This window comes from Alnus glutinosa, chromosome 4 (genome assembly GCF_958979055.1).
Source record: "Alnus glutinosa chromosome 4, dhAlnGlut1.1, whole genome shotgun sequence".
NCBI classification, from domain to species: Eukaryota; Viridiplantae; Streptophyta; class Magnoliopsida; order Fagales; family Betulaceae; genus Alnus; species Alnus glutinosa.
In genome coordinates, this window is record NC_084889.1 from 14,397,143 (window position 1) to 14,420,512 (window position 23,370).

The 23,370-nt window shown below is 38.8% G+C and overlaps 1 non-coding gene across 1 annotated transcript; it reads right to left on the minus strand.

Annotated features, from left to right (window-relative positions):
* Positions 1 to 593: 593 nt before the first annotated feature.
* On the minus strand, positions 594 to 699 carry LOC133867531 (small nucleolar RNA R71). The gene has a single exon (XR_009900088.1). It is a non-coding gene; the product is annotated as a small nucleolar RNA R71 (small nucleolar RNA).
* Between the last annotated feature and the right edge of the window lie 22,671 nt (positions 700 to 23,370).

Genomic DNA, 23,370 nt, shown 5'->3' on the forward strand with positions numbered 1-23,370 from the left:
GCACTGTCTTACTACAGAATCGGTTAGTTTTTCTTCCTTTTTCATTTTGTTTCTTTTCTGTACCTTGTATATATAGATTAAATTTTGTTGGTGCATGTTTGGTCGTCGTTCATTATCATTGCCTATTTTTCCATACGACCCAAACTTAAAGCGGATTTCTAGACGAAGTAGATCCAAACGGAACTCACGTCTAAGAGCCCATTCTAATTCACCAATGGCTAAAGAACCAAAGCATGTGCTGTTAAGGGACCACTATGTTCCCTCAACATACACACCTACTTCTAGCCTTCAGTTGCCGGACATTATGGCAGCTCATTTTGAAATTAAGTCCGGATTCATTCAAATGCTTCCATTATTTTACAGACTTAATACTGAGGATCCTTATAAGTATTTAGATGAATTCATAGAAATCTGCTCCACCATTAGGTTGCAGAATTTTACAGAGGATGCTTTAAGGATGCGTTTGTTTCCGTTCTCCTTAAAAGAAAAAGCTAAGTATTGGTTAAATTCCCTAGAGACTAATTCCATTACTTCTTGGGCTCAGATGCAACACGAGTTCCTTAAGAAGTACTTTACCATAGGGAAAACAAACCAAATACGAAAAGCCATAACTGGTTTTTCGCAGATAGAGGGAGAACCATTTCATGAGACTTGGGAGAGGATGAAGGACCTTTTACGAAAGTGTCCACATCATGTTGTTCCCAAGTGGCAGCTTGTACAGTGCTTCTATGATGGCTTGACTGAGCCACATAGACAGATGGTAGATGCCTCATGTGGGGGTACTTTTATGTTGAAGAGTGAGGATGATGCATGGACACTTTTTGAAAACTTGTCTGAAAATTCTTTACACCATTCATCATTCGGTCGTAGGACAAACACTAAGAGCCAAACTCTTTATGAGGTATCCCAACCTTCGGACTTGAGTGCCAAGGTGGATGCCTTATCTAGAAAATTAGATCAATTGTTACCATCTGGTTTTGTTCCTGCAACTGCATCTCATATACACACACCACATGATGCATGTTCATTTTGTTCCGATCCATAACATCAGGCCGGAAATTGTCCTAACGTTGGACAGTCTTCTGAGCCTCCTTTTGAGCAGATGAACGCAATTTACTCTAGACCGGTTAGTGATCAGTTTAACAATTCTTATAACCCGGTCTTGAGAAACAACAGTAGTGTGTGGCGGCCTAATGTTCCACAATACAATGAACTGCAAAACCAAGCTTATCAGCAGTCCAACAATCAATTTTATCAGCCGCCACCTAATAGTCGTCCTCCCAACCCACAATAGCTATCAACCCTTCCACATCCTAGAAATTCTACATTTGAGGAAAAGGTGTTGACTAGTCTTAGTAAATTTGAGTCTCAGACTCAGATTCTGAATTCCCATTCTCAGTCTATAGCAAAGCTAGAAGTCCAAATTGGACAACTAGCTAAGTCATTTAACGAGAGAGAGATAGGGAAGTGCTCTAGTCCACCTATTATTAATCCTAGGAGTGGAGGGGTAGTCATTGATCCAAAGGTGGGAGAGACAAAGACTGAACCAATAGGGCAATTAGAAAAGACCAAACTTGCCAAGGGTAAAGGAGTGTTTACCAAAACACCACACTCCAACACACAATTCCTTGAGGCACATTTTAAACCTGAAGTGCCTTATCCTCTAAGTCTCAAGGATCCAAATGGGCACGAAACGATAAATTTTACCCAACCACTGCCAGACACAAATCCATTCATTAGCAGTGAATTTTGAAGGGTCTGGCTGAAGACGTTAAACTTAGCGCTCCTGGGAGGCACCCCATTCATTTTGTTTGATTGTATATATTTTATGTTTAATTTTTATGCTTTGTAGTAATCTGTTTTTATTTTATTTTATTTTTTATTCCAACGCATTTCGATCGATCCATTTTTGTTTCGATCGATCGGAATGTGACAGTTTCATTTTTGATATTTCTGTTCATGATCTTGTATATTACTCTTTCTTTTTAGTTTTCTCTTTCAGGTTAAGTGTTCCTACCTCTAAGTTTGGGGGTATGCTTTGAGCAATATCTCCTCATCCAGGTTTCTCTTTATCCTTTAACCATGCTTTCGTTTTATACACATTGGGGACAATGTGTTATTTTAAGTTTAGGGGTATAGAAGTACACTTAGTCTAAATTTTGTACAAATTTTTTGAAATTTTTTGCGAATATCTATGTTGTTTGTAGAGATTAGTTGATTTATAATTGTGATTTGCTTTTCATTGACAATTTTAAAATTTTGAACACATGATCACATAATTAGAGAGTCTAAGTCTGCTTAAATTACTTTTGGCTATGAGATTCACATGTAGAAATTTGAAAAATCATGACATACATTGGCATATTGTTTGTGGGGTATGTACTTAAGTTAATACCTTGCATATGGTTTTTAGTGTCTCGGAAAACCAAGATTACTTATTAGATGGATGACGTGGGCATAATATAATATTAAAAAAAAAAAAAAAACTTCATTGAGTAACCGGACCTCTTGCCTCATTAAGCATTGAGTGTTCGCGTCAAAAGATGTAAGTAAATAAAAAAACGGTTGGCTTGACTTCGTAGTTCTTCTTGACTTGAGTTATTAAGCCCTTAGGGATGTTTTACATCTAGTGCCCTAAAGCCATCTGGTTTGGGAGTCACTGGCCTAACACTTGTACATAGGTCATTTAGAAGCTTAAAGGAGTTGAACATTGCACAACCATAATAAATAATGTAAATAAAGTATGCCTATGCCTTTGTTATTCCATCTAGTAAGAGATATAAAAAATTTTGAGACACTGGAACATGTATGTAGGTTATATTCTTTTAAAGCTCCATAACTGTATGTTAATATCAAACTGCATCATTTCTAACATGTGAGGTCTTAGCCGGCCATTGGTAAATGAGTAGACTCTGATTTTCTGAACTGTGTGAAGATGGAGTTTATTAGTTTAAAGTTGTTCATGAATTATGAACCATCGTTGTGATGATACTTCTTTTTATTAGGTAACATGGATATTTTGTAAAGATAATGTTTGTAGGTAGCATTTCTGTTAAACCTTCACGAGACTTCACTCGTCCACTAGGGTAGCCTAGGGGTTTAAAAGGCTTGTTGCATGTGCTAAATGCAATTGCGTTTCCCACGAAAGAGGATATAGATTAGTTGTTTATATTTTAATTTCTAATTGTAATGCTAGGGACTAGCATTATGTAAGTTTAGGGGTGTGATAAGTGTTGAATTGTTTGATTCAAGACCCCTTTATTTGCATTTGTTAGACTTAGTTCGTATTGTATATATAACGTTTTGTTGAAGTTTTTGTGCTTTATCTTATTTTCAGGTCTTAGTTGAAATCTAATTCAAAACTCTTGAATTAGACCTAGAAATACATCAAGGGCATTTTGGTCACTTCCAGAGTTCGAGACTGACCCTGAGAAGATGGAAAATCGTCCAAGGCATTTTGATCGATCGACTATTTGTACAGCCAATAATTCGATCGATCGATCGACTTCGCGTCTTCCAGAAGGTCAAGATATTTCCAAATCTTTGTGCGATTCAAATCAAAAGTTGAGATTTATGGACAGAAATGGACGCCGACCAACTCTGTTTGTGTGGCTAGGATTAACTCTTGATGGTCTTTTGTAAATCCAATTCTCTATATATATGAGATTAGGGATTTAGGTTAGAACATGCATCTTTTGGGGTTTATTCGGATTTGCTCAGGTGTATCACTTCAATTTCTTGTATTTTCATTTACTTAGATGCTACTCTCTGGACCGAAATCCAAAGAGTTTGTTTCCTTGTTGTTCTTCCTTTGTTCTTCATATTCTAGTTAGTTTTCTTCTTCCTTTTCTTGTATCCGAATTGTATAAGTTTTAATTTATTGTTTTAGTTCATTTTCTTCTTGATTTCTTTACTGTTTTCATTTATTTCCATGCCTAGATTAGTTTAAATTCATGTCTAGCTAATTTAGTTCTTAGGGTTTGATCCTAATCCTATCCAAAACCATGTAGTGTTTTTGAGGTTCTTAGGATTTTCTTTAGATGTTTGATGATTGTTGAGGGCTAGAGGATCTCAAAACTCATGCTAAAAGGTTTTGATATCAATATTCCAATCCAATTATTCATGAAAAATAGATTAACTTGTCTATGAGTTTTTCTTGAAGTCTTGAGTAGAACCAACATTCTTGGAAACAAGAATGATGTCTTTTGCAATGGTTCAATATGACTTGATGTATGACTACCTATTAGAGTCACCTTATAGGGTATGCTAGGGAACACCGATCATTTCATACCTTTGGTAGTATAGAATGTCTTTCTATTGTAGTTTAATCTTTACATCGAATAGATTGGTGTGAAACTAGATACCTTATCATTGTGGCCTAGTTAGGGTTTTCATATATCTTGTATGCTTATTGGGATGTGTTTTAGAGTAATAAGCTAGGCAGCATTAGTCACTCCACACCTTTGGTAGAGTAAATGTTTTTCAATTATAGTTTAATCTTTACGTGGAGTAGATTAATGTAAAACTAGGTGCTTTATAACTACGTCTTAACGAAAGTATTTTCGCATCGAGGTCGTCGTAATGATTGACGCCCATTACGCGCTCATATCAAGCATGTTAGGAAGGTTCATATAGACTTTAAGCATTGCATTGGTGGAGGATTGGATAAGATCAATACCCTAAGTTTTTCTTTTAAGTTAATTTCATTTCCGCTTTCAATTCTTTACTCATTTGTTGTAGCTTCAATTCTACAACCTTTACTTTTATTTTTATCTTTAAGTTACGTTAAATACATTTCTTTCCATATTCCATTACGCAAAACAACCAATAATCTCTATGGTTCGATCACCCTTACCATAGTACAATCGATACGTACTATTGCGAGTGGTAAACTTATAAATTTAAAATCCACGTGTAGCCGGCGAGTCCCGAGCTATACCATCGAATGCGCAGCTGCGACGAGAGGATTCTAATGATGACATGCCTGCTGCTATGCATGTTGCTTTTCCAGACGTGGCTTCATCCTCTCATACCATCCCGCCACCTGAGCTAGAGGCTAATTATTCTCAGATCATGGAGGCCTTAGCTGCCATTCAGGGAGGCATGACCACCATGCAGCAGTCCATCTCCTCCTTGCAGCTCGAAGTGCGGTCTATCAACAAGCGGGTGGAGCAGACCCATTTGGACCTTCAGGAGTGCCTTTGAGTCCATCATCCGGACAGCAGTGATGATGAGGATGCTGCAGCTCAGACTATACACATGCCAAAGGATATTTGATTTTATTTCCCTCTGCTTTATTGTCTCTTTTTGTGTTATTTTGAGACTTTTTGTTATTTTCTGTTATTTTGTTAAACACTTAAACTAATATTACTCTTTTTACTCGGGTCCTTTTGAGACCGTTAGGAGGAGTATTTTCTATGACAGTTGGTTTTTATTACTCAGTTTTACCCTATTCCCTTAGTGACAAAAAGGGGGAGTAATTTTTATTTTTTGACCTGGAATGTATTTCCAAATCGGTCAAGTGATTTTTGTCCCAGAATGGCCAAAGGGGGAGTTTGTTAGTATTTTGGCCTCATTCTGTGTTTGGACAAAATCACTTATGTGTAAAGATGCTGTAAACAGGGATTCCACTTGTCAGAGCATTTTCAGAAGACTCTGCACTGCGAAAAAGATAGAAGATTTCAGATTCCCTGTCAGCCGTCCAGACGACGTGTCATCCCGTCCGGAAGTCCATCTGTCCACTGTTCCATACTTCCGGACGACGTGTTCATCCCGACCGGAGGCCAGATAGACCAGCATCATCCGTCCGGACCCTCCACTGTATCGAGAAGCTTCTGTTCCAGCTTGCATCCGTCCGGACATCTCAGTAGCCCGTCCGGACGTACATCAGTGATCAATCAGCTTTAGATTCTTTCCAAGTTCAGAATATGGGAAGATTGATACACCGTTCGGATGACGTGGTTTCGCGTCCGAACGCGCTCATAAATAAGGCAAGAATCGCAATTCAAATACCACCGTCCGGACGTCAGTCAGCCTTGGTCCGGACGCGCATGCAACTAATATGGAAATTGCTGATTCAACTTCAACCGTTCAGATGTCTGCCTCTCATGGTTCGGACGCACTTATAGAAGATATGGAAATCGCGTGTTGAAGAATTGCCGTCTGGACGTTCATCCTCCTTGGTCCGGATGCGCTAAGCCTTATGTGGAAATTACTTGCAAAGGACATGCGACCGTCCGGAGGTTAGTGTCTCACCGTCCAGACGCGGCTCTTAAACAGGAAAGATTTTCATTAAAATTTTTGAAAAATCCTGTCGCACAGTTGTTCGTCCGGACGGCCCAGGTTCACGGTCCGGACGGCGTCCGTACATATTACAGCAGTCGCCCATTCTGCACCTCAGCCTATAAATAGAGGCCTCTGGGCATTGAGAACTGCAAGAATTAGGTATTGAATTCCTCAAGAGCTCAGAGAAGTTCAAGATCCCTCTGAAGCCGTTACAAGTGTGCTGAGCTACATCTGAAGTTTATCTTAGGGGTTGGCCCTAAGGTAAAGGATTCCATTGAAGACCCCTTCAGGTAGGAGACCTGGTTGGGAAGCGTTCGTGTTGGGTTACACGTCAGAGAGCAAGGTACGACCACTGCATCGATACATGTGAGTGTTGCTATCTTGTATCTAGCTTCGTCTTCTGAATAGTGGAATTCCTGGGTTTGCCTGCCCCGGAGTGGTTTTTCTCTTGATTGAGTTTCCACTTCGTCAACAAAAATCTGTTTCTTTTACTTTCCGCTGTGCTTAATTTTTGTTGACACTTGTGCACACACTATATTTTTAGAAGTCAATTTCAATTTTCAGGAATCTATGCAAAATATTATAGAACGTTTCTCTGAAGGAGAAGACTTCTGGAAAAGACTGAATCCCTATATAAAAGCATCATTACAAGGAAGGGATTTTGTCCAACAGAATGCAGCCAATTACAAACCAACAAACTCCCCCTTTGGCCATTCTAGGACAAAAACACTTGACCGGTTTAAAAATACATTCCCATTCCAAATAAAAAATTACACCCCATTTTTGTCACAAAATGACAAAGGGTAAAATAGAGTAATGAGAAAAACCACAAAACAATTACTCACCCTAAATGTCTCAGCAAGACAAGGGTAAACAGATTAATAAATATCGAAGAGTTTAAAATATTCAACAAATTATCCAAACAAATCAAATGTCTCAAAATCTTTCATAGGCACATCTACCTCATCATCATTGCTATTGCTGGATGGATGATGGTGCTTGAGGCACTCTCAGATGTCCAGTTGGCTCTGCTCCACACAGAGGTTGATCTAGTGAACCTCCTGCTGCATAGTAGAAATGGACTGCTGCATGGAAGAAACTGCCAGCTGCATGGAACACATACCACCTTGAAGTGCAACTAAAGCCTCTAGGATCCGAGCATATCCTGCATCCTGCTGTGGAGGTGGTGGAGCAGTCTGAGAAGAGGATCCTATATCAGGTACCACAACATGAATAGGAAGGGGCTGTGGAGCGTCATCCTAATGCTCTCGCCTCAACTTGGCATTTAACTTGATCAATGTATGCTTGTTGATGGGATCCTGTATCTTCATCTTCAACTCTCCATCTACAGAAATGCCTGACTGCAGAATGATCTGAGTGAGCAGGCAATCGAACGGGAGGCTAGTATTATTCTCATCTCTGGCCTCCAAGATAATACCCATAATATGCTTGCACAGACAAAAAGGCAAGCATAGACAAATGGCGTAACCAAACTGTGCCTTCTTCAGAATTAGATTGCTCCGACTAAAAATAGGCTAGAGATTGTGCTGGCGATCTTTGCTAGCATGTGATGCGGGGGAGACAAAGCACCGATCTTGATGGCAGCAGATCGTTCCTCACCCTGGGGGCAACATGAAAGAATTCCTGGAGCTCATCTAGAGAAGGGGCCAATACTACTTCATTGAAGGGACTGGCAGAAATCTGAAGCACCGGTACCCCGATGACCTGACTGATGATCTAAGGATTAACAGTAAAGGTTGACTGAAGAAAAATGCCAACCCTGCAAAGGTTGACTGAAGAATAATGCCATTGTCATCATTTTGTACCACCTCAAGATTGGCTTAAAATAGTCGGACTAGTCTGGTGAGAACTACATAGGCGCAATTGTGAGATAGCCCCAATGATATGTCTGGATGATCTCATTAATGCTATCCAGTGGAGCAACTAAGAGATCAATGCGAATGACATTCCTCTCTGGAATGACGGCCCTGTTCATAATTTTGGCTCTAAAGGAAACCACATCCTCCTCTATCCTCTATCGGACTCTCAGCTGTTGTAATACCCGGGAAAGACACCCCACTTAAGCTATTAAAATATGTGCATAAGTATAAGGCTTAAGAATTGCTCTTAGTCTAATTAAGTTATGCATGTAGAGAGTTGGATCAGTAAAGTTAAATCGATCGAGCGACTTTCTGGTCGATCGAGCGATTATAGGTCGAAGTCGATCGAGCGACTTTATTTTCGATCGAGCGACTTCGCCCAGTGCAGTGCAGTTTCCGCTAATTGCGAAAATTGATTTTTCCACCTAATGATTTGGGACCCACACGTGGTACTTGATGCCAAACGATCATGCCCATATTTAGTTAGCCTAGTTAGTCCATTTTGGTTGAAGCGCAACTAGATTTCCTTAGATATCATGCAATCATGGACTAAGATATGGAATAGTTACCTATGAGATTTGAGCTATGGATTTGAGGTGTTGGCTGGCTCAAATCTGGCCATTGAGATGATGATTTGTTGGTTAAATCTCAGCCCTTCAAGAGTTCTATATATAGGTTGCATGGGGAGTTGATTTTCATGAAGAAGAAACAAAACTCTAGCCAAAACTCTCTCTCACTCTAGTTCTGTAGAAGTAGCACGAAAATCCTCCATTTTCACCTCACTTTCCAGCACCAAGCAAGCCAAATTAAGCTCCAAAACCACCCTCATTCTCCCACAAAATCAGTAGTAGAGTGTGAGTGGAAACCTCCTTTGTTTTGAGACCAAGAAAGCAAGCTTTGCAAGTGGAATTCTCTTGGACAGCAACTCTCCTCCACTCTTTAAGTTATTGGGGAACTTTGGGTGAGTATTTTCTCCCTTAAACTTCTCATAAGATCAAGTAGTTCTATTGTTATTTGAAATCATGTCTTGCTCTTGCTTTTAACTATGCATGTTGTATGAAAAGTTGGCTAACTTACATGTGAGTATATGTGTAAGCATGTGGATGAGTATTTACTACATGAGATTAGTAATTTAGAATGGGTAAATTGTGTTTTAAAAATGGATCAAGAAATGTAAGTGTGAGAGTATATATGTTGAGGTTTTGATATATATATATATATATAAATTAAAAGAAAAGAAGTGAGCAATATTTAGGTGTGTGTTATAAGGATGTGTGAATTAAAGAAAAGTAAAATCATATGTGTGCTTGATTATATGACAATGTATCCTTATTTTAAGGTATGTTATGTGATGGATAATTCTAGTGGTGCTAATATAAGAGTTGGTGAGTAAGCACTAAAATAGATAAATAAGAGATCATGTTTAAATCTGTAGCCGTTGCAATTTTTAGGAAGAGATATAGTAATAATAATGATTTCATAAGAATGCTTTATTAATTCGCTATCATCATATGATGGTTGTTATGCAGTTGTAAAGGAAAATATTTGGAGCAAAAACTAGTAAGTATCTCTATACTTACTGAGGACGAAGCTGGTTGACTTTTCCTATAATATTATGTTTACTGCCTTATTTACTTGGTTGCGCATATGGTTTTGCATATTTTATCATTTTAATAATCTGTCTAATAACAAGCTGTTGGATCTAGATCCACAGTGGGTACGCGAGGCTTCACATGAGTTCCTAGGTTCTCAGTGAATGAGGAGGTACCTTAAAAGAGAATAATAAATACAAAAACTGGTGTACCTAGGTCACCAGGGATTCCGAGGTTTCCAAGAGCCTAGGCTCCCAAAGAAAATAATTAAAAGTTAAAGGGAGGAAGCCCAGGCTTCAAATAACACGTTAACCGTGCCTAGGCCAACAGAGGAGTGGAAAAAGGGAAATACCTAAAACTATACCCTTAAAACTGTCATTGCTTTATGATTACGTTTATGTTCATTTTATGTCTATGACTCGCGATCATGGATTATATTTTGTATATACATGTGATTATATGGCCATTGCATTGTATTGCATTAATTAAATAAATCATCACTCATATTATTATTGGAAACAGCGGACTCACTTTAGTGTTTATGTTGTTTTCTTCTCTTTGTATGGTATTTGTAATGGTTCAGGGTATGAAGAAGAAGAGGATTATCAGGACTATCCCGACACCTAGATGGTTCCTAGTTCAGCTTTTGTAAGGCTGGATAGCCTATATTTTGGGACTACCCTGTTGTAGTCCATTAGCCTAACTTAAGGCAGTTCTTATAATTCTCCAGTTATATGTAGATATTTGGCTTGTATGATTATCTAGCCCTGTGAGGCATGACTGGTATTACTGTTTGTATAATTATGCTAACTGGCTTATATATATTTTGAGATATTTCAGTAGTAGCTCTGAGGTGTCAACCTATTCCCAATTTACATTACATTTATTCCGTTGCCAATAATTACCTCTGATAAGTTAGTAATGTCTTGTGAAAATTCGAAAATTTTCACTTACGCTTTTTGTAAAAGCGGGGCGTTACATTTTGGTATCAGAGCGGTTTGCTCTGAGGACCTTAGGTTTGACCTTAGCATAAGATCTAGGCGCACAGAGCTATAGGGACATGAAAGTATTTTTGCTTGTATATATATATGTATATGCTAGATATTAATTTGAATTTCATGGATTTTGCGGTTTACGATCATTGTTTATTTGAGTAATTTTGAGTGTTACAATTATTTATAACATGATTTGTTATGTGATGTGTTTTAAAATAAGTACTCGCAAGTGCACGAATCGTTATGCAATATAGCGTATTGCAAGTGCGAGGTCGATCCCACAGGGAATTGTGTTGCGAAAATTAATCTTTATTCAAACTAATCCTACTTTAACCTAGTTCCAAATTTAGGGTTTTGTTCTAATGGAAAACATAAACAAAAATAATGAAGATAAAGGGGTCTAGGGTTTCGGAATCCACACTCCCCAAATTACAATAACCTAATCTCATGCTCATCACACATATTTTGAGGTTGTCACATACAAATCTTAGGTATGCTCTACATTGCTTCAAAAATCATTTGAAACATTCAATGATTCCGTTCATAGCACAAATCACAAAGAGTACCAATTGAAATCAAAAGATCCAATGTATCATTCAATCACAATGGATATCATCATTCAAACCGATAAAACAATGTATTAGTCGAACGACGCACAATGAATATCCAATGTTTTGATAGATCAAACACCAAGCAACCAATTTAAATGAGACTTATTCCACATCATCACTTGTATCCGGAAACCACAAGAGATATCAAAACATCATCTCATAAAAATCGAAGTAGAACAATGAGAAATCAAACCCATAAACTCAAATAGCATGAACAAGCAAGAAACTCGGTTTCTCTTCAATGGTGAGGTTTCATCCTCAACCCCAAACGAAAATATTAGCTACACATGATAAAATAACTACAACTTAAAACATTAAAAAGCATAAAAATCAAAGAGTTGCAAAATGAAAGAAATAAGCTACAAGAAGAAGAGAAACAAGAAGTTATGTACAAAGAGGCTCATGCCTCTTCTCCCCTCCCTTTGATTTTCAGCATTGGTCTCCTTTTATAGCCAAGTGGTTTGTGTGGAATGGGTGAGTGGGTGTATGAGTGGAGAGATGAGTGATGAGTGTTTTATGGAATGAGTGGTGAGTGTTTTATGGAATGATGTTGAGTGGAAAAAAAAGTGATTAAGTGGCTGAGAATGTGGAGAAAAACGTGTATTGGCTCTAGCTTTGGGGAGACAAGGGATGAAGCAAAAGAAAAATAATAAGAGAGATGGTTCCGGATTTTCGGGATGATCCGACGACTGAAATTCAAACAGCCATATCTTTTTCCACGCATCTCCAAATTGGCTGAAACTTGTTGCGTTGGAAAGATGACATCTTGAACTTCAATTTAGATTTAAGAAACTCCCAAAAAGGATATCTTTTGGTCCTGTTATGATCAGTCTAAATGTAGTGGTCTGCTGCATCCGAATTTCCTTAAATTTTGCTTGAATTGTATCATTTCTCTCTTATTGTCCTACAAAATATAAAAACACTAAAACTAACCAAAGCATTAGAAAATAACAAAGCTAAAGGTTTAACTAATGTAAATTAAGGGGTCCAAATACACAATATTTGGTACTCATCAAATACCCCCAAACTTACATTTTGCTAGTCCCTTAGCAAAACAAAATGAAAAACAAAATCAAAGCATGAAACATAAATCCTCTTTCGTGGGAGACACGATTGCATCTAGCATATGCAACAAGCCTTTTAAACCCCTAGGACTCCCTAGTGGACGAGTGAAGTCTCGTGAGGGTTTGCCAGAAATGATACCCACAAACATTGAAATGCCGTATTATCAATTGAGCGAAAATCATCATTCAAACACGTGGTTCACACATCATGAGCATGTTTAACAAAATGAATGTCGCATTGTCATATTATCAAAAATCGATCAACTCATGGATGGAAAAATTGAGACAACACATGTTCAAAAGTATAAAGTGTGAATAGCATAGAGTCATGGGGTTTCGATTTTCCTTAAAGCACATATATCCAAAAATTCGCAGGACTCCCGTCAAATAACCAAGGCTTTATTTTACATTCATTACTATTTACTATTATTTTTTGTGTCGGCTGTGCAATGTTTGACTCCTTTAAGCTTTCTAATTGACCCATGTAACGAGTGTTGGGCCAGTGGCTCCCAAACCAGATGGTCTTAGGGCACTAGATGTAAAACATCCCTAAGGGCTTAATTACTCAAGTCAAAAAGGCTACGAAGTCAGACTAGCCAAACAATCATCCAAGCTGAAATTCTCCTCTTTTTACGCGAACACCCAATGCTTAATGAGGCAAGGGGCCCGGTTACTCAATGAGAAGTCAAATTGGTGATATTATTATTATGATTTTTTTTTTTTTTTTTTTTTGATCATCTAGCCAAGGTTTCATCAACAAGTTATCCTGCAACTCTCAAGACATATAAATCTCAATTTAAACCTCATACCCCACAGAAACAATGTTAATGTGCTTGTGCTAAATAAATTAAACACGTCAAGTCTCTTTTAATCCAAAGATGAGTCAAAGGATCTCAGATTTTAATGATATGCAAAATTCAACATGTTAATCAAACCAATGAGGTGCAAACCATAGTAAAATGTAACCATGCTCAACTAACAATAATTTTTTTTTTTTTTTTAATAAGAACAAAAAGGTAACTAAAAATAACTTAAACAATTTAGAAAAATTAAACAAACACACAAATGGAAACTTAAACAAACAGAAAAATTAAACAAACAAATGAAATAAACAAACTAACAAATGGACAGAGTGCTTTTCCATACCCCCAAACTTGAATTACACATTGTCCGCAATGTGTAGTGTAGAAATACATTACCAGAAATACGGAAACATCGAGGTGTGAAAGGTCAAGGCGTCCCCCAAACTTAAACACCAAAACACCTGTCAACAAAAACTAACAGCAACATTTCTCATAGACATAAACATCAAAATGTTAGTTGCTGTAAGAAACGAAAATAAAATGAAAAGAAATAAAAATGAAAGAAATCAACTGTACAAAAAGGTAAGAGAAAATTTACAGCGCCTTCCCCGATCATGCGGATGTCCAACCAATCCCTTCCACCCTTTCTTCTTTAAGAATTTATGTCCCTCGGGAGGAATGTTTCGCCATCTTATGTAGCCAACTTGCTTGCTTCGAAGGATCTTCCTAGGACGATGGTTCCTAAATTTGCGCGGTTGTGTGCATAGATCCTTGACGGATTTGGCATAAGATGGCTCTTTGAGACATTTAAGAATTAAATCTTGGGGCTCATGAAATGTCTCAAGAGGGATGGTGATGAAGGAATGAGCTTCAGTACTCATTTCCTTGTCATTGGGACTATTTGGATTTGGCGGGGGCGCTGCTTGCTCCAGGTGCTCCTCCTTTTCTTCCTCATTGCTATCCACAATTTCCTCAGTCTCAAACATGGTGATGGTGGGGACATGCTCATGACAAGAATGACTAGCATCATCCTCATCAATCATGTAGTGCCCTGCAACCATCGACTGACTCTGAAGCTCTTCTTCCTCTATTCTGGTGACTTCAGCAACCAGATATTCAAGCTTTCCTTCTATCCTGGCAATCGCCTGAGTGTGTTCCATAGTAGCATTCTTCACGTCACTAATAGCCTGGATGTTTTCCAAGGTGGCATTCTTCATTTCATTAATTGTTTGGCTTGAAAACTGCATGAAGGCCTTGAGAGTGTCTTCTAAAGTGGACTGTGAAGAAGAGGCTGGATAAACGTAGGATGAAGGATGGGAAGATTGGTTATCAAACTGTGGATAATCAGGATAGTGCAGTTCCTGAAATTGGGGAGCACAATTTCCCATGGCTTGAGCTTGCCACGAGAAATCAGGATGGTCGCTCCAGTCCGGGTTGTAAAAATTGGGATTTGAATCGAATCCCGGGCTGGAGGAGTTTGTGTTCAATTGCTCAGGTGAAAAATTATAGAACTGTCCCCAGGAGGGACAATTACTATCACTATGATAAGGATCAGAGCAATAGGAACATGGTTCATGTGGGTTGAAACTGTAAGGGTAGTTGGTTGGAGCAAATGTCCTACCACTAGGTGAAACATGTTGTGCAGAAGAATCACAATAATTATCAAAATAAGAATACATGCTTCACTTACACCCTATAGCAAGAAAATATCCCACCAAAGATATGAACCAAATTTTTTTGCTGCAAGTGGGGCAAACAGAATTCTCTAAGAGCCCAGGTTCGTTCCCAGGAAAGTGAGGGGGGTCACACCGGACACACTTAAATCCCAAGACTTTCCTAGCCAGAACTTGCCTAGACACTTGGATAGCGCCGTAGACCACACTAGCAAAGTTTTTTTTTTTTTTTTTAGAACATTAAAAGAAAAAAAAAATAGCACAAACAAAATAAATAAATAAATAAAAAATTGAAGACTAACACGAATGCATAAAACAACCAAAGATACCAGAAAGGTAAGAATTAAAACTTACAAATTTGGACCAAAAAATAATTTTTTGGCAAGAATTTCTGCTACTGAACTATTCCAGGTAACACCTCCAGTGTTGGTTCGATCGATCGACTTCGCAAAATTCCGCACAACCTGAAATAACAATAAAACAGAAAACCTTGCTTTTTTTTTTTTTTTTTTTTTTTTTTTTTTGGGTTAGACAATAAAACAAAAACAAATAAAAATAAAAAGAAACAAAAATTGGAAGAAGAAAAAGAAAACGAAAATCTACCTAAACTAGTAGAAAAATAAAATCAATTCAAACAAAAATCAATTTCCACAAACAAACAATTCCCCGGCAACGGCGCCAAAAACTTGATGTGTTTTAAAATAAGTACTCGCAAGTGCACGAATCGTTATGCAATATAGCGTATTGCAAGTGCGAGGTCGATCCCACAGGGAATTGTGTTGCGAAAATTAATCTTTATTCAAACTAATCCTACTTTAACCTAGTTCCAAATTTAGGGTTTTGTTCTAATGGAAAACATAAACAAAAATAATGAAGATAAAGGGGTCTAGGGTTTCGGAATCCACACTCACCAAATTACAATAACCTAATCTCATGCTCATCACACATATTTTGAGGTTGTCACATACAAATCTTAGGTATGCTCTACATTGCTTCAAAAATCATTTGAAACATTCAATGATTCCGTTCATAGCACAAATCACAAAGAGTACCAATTGAAATCAAAAGATCCAATGTATCATTCAATCACAATGGATATCATCATTCAAACCGATAAAACAATGTATTAGTCGAACGACGCACAATGAATATCCAATGTTTTGATAGATCAAACACCAAGCAACCAATTTAAATGAGACTTATTCCACATCATCACTTGTATCCGGAAACCACAAGAGATATCAAAACATCATCTCATAAAAATCGAAGTAGAACAATGAGAAATCAAACCCATAAACTCAAATAGCATGAACAAGCAAGAAACTCGGTTTCTCTTCAATGGTGAGGTTTCATCCTCAACCCCAAACGAAAATATTAGCTACACATGATAAAATAACTACAACTTAAAACATTAAAAAGCATAAAAATCAAAGAGTTGCAAAATGAAAGAAATAAGCTACAAGAAGAAGAGAAACAAGAAGTTATGTACAAAGAGGCTCATGCCTCTTCTCCCCTCCCTTTGATTTTCAGCATTGGTCTCCTTTTATAGCCAAGTGGTTTGTGTGGAATGGGTGAGTGGGTGTATGAGTGGAGAGATGAGTGATGAGTGTTTTATGGAATGAGTGGTGAGTGTTTTATGGAATGAGTGGTGAGTGTTTTATGGAATGATGTTGAGTGGAAAAAAAAGTGATTAAGTGGCTGAGAATGTGGAGAAAAACGTGTATTGGCTCTAGCTTTGGGGAGACAAGGGATGAAGCAAAAGAAAAATAATAAGAGAGATGGTTCCGGATTTTCGGGATGATCCGATGACTGAAATTCAAACAGCCATATCTTTTTCCACGCATCTCCAAATTGGCTGAAACTTGTTGCTTTGGAAAGATGACATCTTGAACTTCAATTTAGACCTAAGAAACTCCCAAAAAGGATATCTTTTGGTCCTGTTATGATCAGTCTAAATGTAGTGGTCTGCTGCATCCGAATTTCCTTAAATTTTGCTTGAATTGTATCATTTCTCTCTTATTGTCCTACAAAATATAAAAACACTAAAACTAACCAAAGCATTAGAAAATAACAAAGCTAAAGGTTTAACTAATGTAAATTAAGGGGTCCAAATACACAATATTTGGTACTCATCATTATGAAATCTTTATCAGTGGCTGATTGTTAAATAGTTAGGTTGTTAGTTTATTGTTTGGTTTTAAACATTGTATAGTCGCTTAAAGGAATGTTAGTGTCCAACAAATGTGGAATAACTGTTCCTTTAAAACACAGAATCATGCCTCCTAGACGCCGTCCCCTTTATGACTCTAATCGTGTTCCCCGTCCTGAGAAAATGGTGAGGAGGATCTGCCACCCCCACCTCCACCGCCACCATTCAATGATGGCATACACCCAGCTTTAGTACAACTTATAGCTGACACCACTAGGCAACTGGCCGAAGTGATATCACGAATTCCACGACCCAATGAACGAGCCGAACCCGTGGGTTGTTCATTACGCGATTTTGCTAGCTATCACTTCTGAACTTTTGAAGGAACGGAAGGGCCGAATGTTGCAGAGGCTTGGCTCACAGATATAGATGTACTGTACACCACCCTCGGTTGTACAGACGAGCAGAAGGTTCAGTACATTGTACTGCAGTTGACGGGTGAAGCTAAGAGATGGTGGATTGCAAGGAAGGTGCTGCTTGGGGGAGGAACAGTAATTACTTGGGAGATGTTTAAGGAGTAGTACAATCGACGGTTTTTCCCTCGATCTTAGAGGCAACTGCGAGCGATAGAATTCCAGAATCTAGTCCAAGGTGACATGACTGTAGAGCAATATTCCGCCAGATTCATGGAGTTAGCTCGGTTTGCAGCCAATCTTATCCCTGACGAAGAAACGAAAGCGGAACGATTCGATAATGGCCTCAACCCTCGCATCAGAGAAAGAGTGATCTGCCTGGAAATAAAGGAATACGCCAGATTGGTAGAAGTTGTGTCCCTAGCTGAAAGAGGAATACGGGAATCAGCCGCAGCATACGAATTGAAGAGACGTTCGAAGCAGCAGATACCACGCCCAGTCAAGAGGCAGGCTGTTGGAAGCGGCTCCAAGCCTACCCTGGGAAAGAACTTTTTGAATCAGAAGACAATCTACAGCAAATGTTCAAGGATTCACGAAGGAGATTGTAGACAGGGAACATCCACCTGCTTTAGATGTACAAAGCCTGGGCATTTTCTGAAGGACTGCCCTATGAATACTGCGGGAGGAGCGAAACTTCAAGGAAGCGGAACTCAGGCACGGGTATATTCTCTTATGCCCGGAGGAGAAGAAGAAGTCGAAGGTGACGAAGAGGATGCGGATGTGGTAACAGGTACCATTCCTCTTTTTGGTAAAGTAGCGAGTACTCTTTTTGATTCAGGAGCAACACATTCCTTCATATCATATACATACGTTAAATTATGTAGCCTGACTCCTAGACCCTTGAACCAAAACATAACTGTATCCACACCTACTGGAAATATAGTTACTTGTAGGAAATCCATTGAGAACTGCCCTATCGTCATAGGAGATAGAGTTCTAAAATCATGCAATGCATGTGTGCGTGAAGACTTTCTCAATATGGTATGAAGTTCATTGATATGACAAAAAGTGACCAAATTTTCTAAAACAAGAGAGAAAATCAAAGAAAGATCAGTTAAAAGTCAAACCTTACTAGGGCCTAGCCACCCTCATCTAATACACTCCCCCTAAGATGCAGCACCTAAATGTTTTACTTGTACCATGAAGGACAAGATAAAATTTTTACTTGCACCATGAAGGACAAGATATAAATTCAGCACAAAAGTAGTAAATATAAGCATATAACAAGTAATTCAAAAGAATAATTGCTCATTTCTTTTTGGTGCTGCAACCTAGATAGAATGCTAGAATTTTTAGGCTCTATGTTCAACTAGCATGTTGGTCAATTTAACTATCTTATCAAAAACATCTCTGTAATTATAATTTCTAGAAACAAGAAGTTAGAGAGGAAAATGTACCTTAGGGGAGCCTTGGCTAGTGGACATTTTCATCGCATGAGAAAAGTAACTATCCAACTTTTACATGCACAGGAAACACTTGGAAAATGTATAGACATAAACTCTCAATCATATCTAAGCATTGTCAATTAATGCACAATGAACTGAGATATCAGGCAAAAATACGAGCAATATTTGATATGCCAAAAAAAAGAAAAAAGAAAATTTCCTGCATTTTCTCCCCCAATTTTTTTTTATTTAAAAATAAAAACATGCTATATGGAAACAACATCATAGAATTAGCATGTAAGGCAAGATCAAACCTGTGAAAGCTTAAAAACACCCATACAGAAAAATAGTTGCTCAATATATTTTTTTTGTCTTCCCTAAATAGTACTTGCAAAATTCTATCAAGAGAAATAGGGGGCAAATAATAATGGTTCCTAATTGCAAAGCAAACACACGATATTGCAGTAGAAGAACATGCAATGCAATCAAACCTGATGCTCTAGGATTAGGAACCAAATCCTAGGCATGAATACCTTCACCAACTAGGTGAGTCCATTCCCCCTCAAAGGGTGAATGTTTTGCTTCTTCCTGACCCATGCTTGCCTTCTTGTAGGTGGTTGTTGGCAGGATTTTGTCTGATGATCCATCCACTGCATCATGCTCTACATCCAAATTGGTAGCTCCTTGCAGCATTGATCATCTTAGTTCTTCTGTGGCCTTTTTAAGTGCCTGGATTTGTTTGTCTTGGGTTTGCCACCTTGGTTGGCAGGAACAAATTTCTGCTGAGGCCGCTGGTGCTGAGGAGCCTGGCGCCGTGGGGAATGATGCCATGGGGCCTGATATTGAGGAGCCCGATGCCTTGGAGCTTGTTTCCATGGAGCTTGATGCCTTGAAACTTGATTCCATGGATTCTGATACTGGGCCAGAGGTCTTGTGCCGAAATTTACTTGACTGGGAATTTCTTTCTTGACCTTCACTCTCGGAGCTTTGAGAAGGGAGCACTGGGGTCGAACATGCCCACTTAATCTGCAGTGATGGCATATCGGAGACCTTCTGATGGTAGGGAGCTTCTGAGTGATCGGAACATCTCCATTGATTTTGTCCTTCCCTTTATCTACTACTGTGTGTGGAGGCTCGGGGACTGTGGGCTTAACAAAGACAGTTCTAGAAGTAGAAGGAATGTCAGAGGGAGGAGCTACATACTCGAGTCTAGTCTTGTCTGTTGGGCTTCTCATCGGTGACCCTCTCCAATTGTAGCTGTGTCTCCAGTAGCTTCTCCTCTAGTCCCTTTATCTTTAGCAGCAACGAACTTTTCTCAGTCTATAAACTATTTAGATCATGAATGTGCTACTTGCGAGCCTCTCTTAGATTTTGGAACTCTAAATAAAGGGTTTTATAAGCCTCTTTGAGCTCTTCCCCATCTACATCACTATGCTCCGAGTAGTAAGAATCTTCCTCTTTGAAAAATTAAAATGACTTCTAATATAAACAAGTGTGTGCAAAGATGTGTGTAACAAAATATCAAAATGCTGAATTAAAGGAGACAGATATTTTGTTAACGGAGTGGAAACTCAGTCAAGAGAAAAACCACCCCGGGGCAGCCAAACCCAGGATATCCACTATTCAGAAGACAAGACTAGTTACAAAGTAGTAGCACTCACATACCCCTGATGCAGTGGTCGTACCTTGAACTCTAACCTGTAACCCAACTTGAACGCCTCCCATCCAGGTCTCCTACCTAAAGGGGTCTTCAATGGAATCCTTTACCTCAGGACTAACCCCTAAGATAGACTTTAGATCAGCGCAGCAACAGTACACACAACAACGACTTAAGAGAGATTAACTCAGCACAATAACTCTACAATATAACTCTCTAAGCACTAAGGAATTCAATACCGAATTCTTGCAATTCTCAAGCCTAGGGACCTCAATTTATAAACTGTAGGTTCAAATGAGCGTCTGGCTTTATAAACCTAGGCACCGTCCGGACGGTAGACATAAGGCGTCCGGACGGACAACTGTGTAATTGAGTTTCCAAAATTTCGCTGAAATTCTTTCCTGATTTAAGCCGCGTCTGGACGGTGTTGCCTTGTCGTCCGAACGGTAGCACTTCAGTTGCACGCAATTTCCATATTAAGGCTTCGAGCATACGGACCAAGGGAATGGTCATTTGGACGGTTGATTTGATGCACGCAATTTCCATATAAGTAGCTCACGCGTCCGGACGAGAATCCACATCGCCCGGACGGTTGCAGCGATCTTCCCTTATCTGTGTTTTGGAAAGAAATCCCATAGCTGGTCGAACATTGAGTGTTGTCTGGACGTGATGCTGAAACATCCGAACGGATGCAAGCTGGGACAATTCAAAGCTTTTTGACACAGAGGATGATGCTTTGGATAGTTGCGCGTCCGGACGGATGATGCTTTGGATAGTTGCGCGTCCGGACGGTATATCATGTCGCCGGAAGGTTGCAAGGGATCTGATTTCTCTAACTTGTAGACTGTACAGAATCTTCTAAAAGAACTTTGAATAGCTGAATCACTATTTAAATGCATCATTACAAAGAAGTGATTTTGTCCAACAAAATGTAGCCAATTACAAACTAACAAACTCCCCATTTGGGCATTCTGGGATAAAAATCACTTGACCAGTTAAAAATATAATCCCGGTCCAAATAAAAATTGTTAGTTTTTGATTGGCTGCATTCTGTTGACAAAATCACTATTATTTAATCTTGCTGCATTCACAGGGATGCCGTTTAGTTCAGAGTCTTCAAGATATTCAGAGTTTGTTTCTCTAAAATGGAAAGAGCCTCATTTTGACAAGTTGCACGTGTCACAAGCTTCAAGAAGGCTATTTCTGTGTTCAAGGCAGATTCTGTGCAGATTCCTACTCAGAGAAGTCGGATCCCAAGCTTTCGTCCGGACGACATGGTATTCCATCCGGAAGACGTGGTATTCCATTTGGACGCTCATCTGTCAAAGCATCATCCGTCCGGAAGCCCATCAGTGTCTAGAAACTTCGAACTGTTCAAGATTGCATCCGTCCGGATGTAATGGCAAATCATCCAGCCGCTATTAAGAGTTCAAGAAGAATCCAGTGTTCAAGTGCATCCGTTCAGACGACGTGGCAATACCGTCTGGACGCCATTCAGAGTTCGACAAGTAATAGGGTTTCTGTCTCAGACACAAATATGGGAAGACAACTGCAAACCGTCCGGACGATGTGGTGTTCCCGTCAGGACGCTATCCATGATAAGGCAAGTCATGCAGCAGAAGTGCAACCGTCCGGACGCTAGGGCAACACCGTCCGGACATGGAGTTGTTATGGAAGCTTTCAGCGCTATTTTGGAAAGGTAGTTGCAATTGACCGTCCGGACGCTTGGTCAAGCCGTCCAGACAACCTCCAGTATCTTGATTATAACTTTCTGCTCAAATATCAAATTGGGATGAAATTGGTGTCATTGGAAAGCTCACAAAAAGATCTACAACCCGACCATCCAGACGGCCAAGAGAAACATCAGGATGCGCACCCACAAACATCCGGACGCACGCCTAGAGTGTGAATCAATGTTGGAGTAAGATTTGTAAGCCTATAAATAAAGGGCCCTAGGCTTGTGTTTTGTACAGAATTTGGTAGAGAATTCCTTATAGCTTAGAGAGGGTGTTTAGGGAGATATTGAAGAGCTGCTAGCTCTCTAGCTTTTGCCAGTGTGTGATTTGATCGTGTGAAGTCTATTTTAGGGGTTGGCTCTAAGGTAAATGAATCCATCAAAAACCCCTTCAGGTGGAAGATCTGGTTGGGAAGCGTTCATGTTGGGCTACACGTCAGAGTTAAAGGTATAACTACTGCATAGGGTTATGTGAGTACAAGTGTCTTGTAACTAGCTTTGTTTTTGGATAATGGATTTCTTTGGTTTGACAGCCCCGGAATAGTTTTTCTCTTCATAGAGTTTCCACTTCGTAACAAATATCTTGTCTCATTTAAATTCCACATTTAGGATTATTTTTTGCACACAAACACACACTTGGTTTAAATTAGAAGTCAATAAATATTTTCAATTGGTATCAGAGCTTGGTACACTCTGTTTTAGATTTATTTCTTGAGTGTGATCCTTATCTCTTGTGTGACTTCTGTTTTTTTGTTACACCTTTATATCATGGATTTCTCTCAATTATCTAAAGAAAATTATGATATTGAGCTCTCTAAAGTTTTTCATAAATTAGATAAAATTATTTCTCCAAAAGAGCTCAAAAAGGAGAAGCAAGAAAAAGAGTCTTTGATTGTTCAGTTATCTGAATCGCATGCTTTGAAATCTGAGAATACCATGCTTTTTGACATTATTGATACACTTGAGAATAAATTAAAAGACTCTAAAGATCTCTTGAAAAAATTCTCTAGTGATAATCTAAAGAGCATGCTTTGTATTCATTCAAATACTCCTAACAAGCCTGATTTA